Below are 2299 nucleotides of genomic sequence, written 5' to 3'. Positions count from 1 at the left end.
CAGTACATTTTGTAAGAACAAGATTTTGAGTTTGAAAGGCATAAATCCTCTAGGTACAGACTGACCTGAATTACTTGGGCATTTTTGCAGTTTCCCTTTGGTTGCTCCTTTCCAGAGATGGTTTTGTTCTTGGATGAGCTCTAAGAAGACTGCAAATTTTGATATCCCAGAATGTCCTGGATTAATACCTTCCACGGAAGCAGCTGACAACAATTTCTAAGTTGCATTTTCTCTTGTTCAAGCATCAGACTACTTCCAGGAATCTAAAGTCCCTGATTGCTTTCTTTTTGTTAGGGGTCATTCTGTTGCTGTTCCCATCTTTTTTTTTTTTTAATTGAGTTATAGTGTTCCCGTCTTTTCATATATGTGCTAAGCCAATTACGAGAGCATTACCTACAGCAGTTAAGCAATTAGGACATTTATTTCTGCTTAATCTTTATCTCCTACTGTGAAAAAAAACCTATTTCTGTTTATTTTACACAGAAGTAGCTGAATTCTACTGTATCTAAATTCGAAACCTATGTTTGACTTTAGACACGAATTTCAAAAATTCCCGAGAAAACGTGTCTGAGCTCATGAACTGAGGTTCTAAAACAGAAAACATTCAAGATTAAGAGACTATCAAAAAAAAAAAAAAAAGGGGGGGGTCTGAGAAAAGGAACATGGGGATAAATCCCCAAAGGACAAATAGGGAGATTTGACTGATGAGTGTGGATTTTTAAAGGGCATAAATAAAAGACAACCCTGTGTGAATTTGACAGCGTGGGATGACGTAAGGCTCTGGAATAAGCCTACTGTTGTGCCTAAAATGTAAACATAAAATTATTTTAAAGTTAAATTTGGCCCAAAAGTTCTTTAAAATTATGCGTGTAATACGAAGAAGAAAAGGCACTGAGCTTGAGAAACTTGACAAGGCGGTGACATCCTTTCTTGGGATCATGTGGTTAAAGGTCAAAATCCTTAAAAGTTTTTGACTCAAACTCCCATATTTAAGATAAAGAAAGACAGACTTTAAAAATAAGTGGTGATCCACTATTTGAGGCGCCGGGACTTGTCTGGTTTGAGGCAATAAAGAAGGAATTAGATAAAGTCACCCAATGGTTGAACTCAGGTGGGTCATTACTCCAACTCTAAGGACTGGAGTCCAACTCCAAGTTCAGACACAACTATGACAGATGAGGCTAGGGCTCAACGGCGTGTTTTTAATAGAATGGGCATTAGATTTATCCGTTTATTTCCGCTCTTATTTTATGATGATGTCTGAATCTGTAATTAAGGCAACAAAGACGTGCAATGAGTTTCGATATTCAAATCTTAACATCAGCTTACATTTCTTATATTTTAATACCTAGGTCTCCAGACTTGGTGTATGTCCAATATAGATAGAGACATAAGACTGGTATGATGCAGTATTTCATGTTTTAGAACCTTTTCAAAAGGTTATGTCAAAAATGATCATCAATAATTTTTAAAATCTGCATAGAGACTGGATTGGATCATAATTGATTCAACTATCAAACTACTGGGGAAATTGTAATGTTTTAGCCCCAAAATAATCTTGTAGCTATAATATTTTCATACACTACTGATTATTTTCTTCAGATAAACTCCTAGAAGGACCAATGCTGGGGGCAAAGCTATGCACATTTTTAAGGCTTTTCTCTCATCACTTAAGCTGTTAAAATTCTCATTTGTAGGAATGTATTGATGAGAAATTGTATATGGGAAAAGAATAAAGGCAAGTGTCAGTGACTTTACTCTTTCATGATATGATGTTTTAACATATTTGGTGTGTCAAGTTGGCAGCAGATAAGGAAGTATTTCACGTAAGGTAAGAAGATCTGGATCAAATTCCCACAATGTCAACGCTAACGGGAGTCTCTCAAGCAATGAGAGACTATCGACCTATTTCATCATCTTCAAAGTTGGATGCGTACTCCCTGTCACAGCAACCTCTCATGCTTGTTTTAAGGATCAATGTGAAGCAAAGTATGTGAAACACTGAGAAATATATCTCAGAGATTTTCGCTAAGGTCAGGGCTGAATGGTCAGCTGGGTCTCAGAAGGTGTCCACGGTATCCTTGCAAGTCCAGTGCATTGGCTTGGTGCTCTGACCAGCCAGATGTCAACATGCACAGTATTCAAAGAAACAGCTACTACTTAAAGTAAGGGAGCATGTGGGATTTTTTTTTTCTATTGCTACAGTACAAACTACACTCCGTAGTTTAAACAAAAACAATCATTAACTATCATTTACAGTTTCTGAAGGCTACGAACTCATACAAGGTACAGGAGGGAC

This window comes from Camelus ferus, chromosome 20 (genome assembly GCF_009834535.1).
Source record: "Camelus ferus isolate YT-003-E chromosome 20, BCGSAC_Cfer_1.0, whole genome shotgun sequence".
Lineage (NCBI taxonomy): Eukaryota > Metazoa > Chordata > Mammalia > Artiodactyla > Camelidae > Camelus > Camelus ferus.
The sequence above is the reverse complement of the archived record's forward strand: the minus strand, read 5'-3'. Positions refer to the sequence as shown.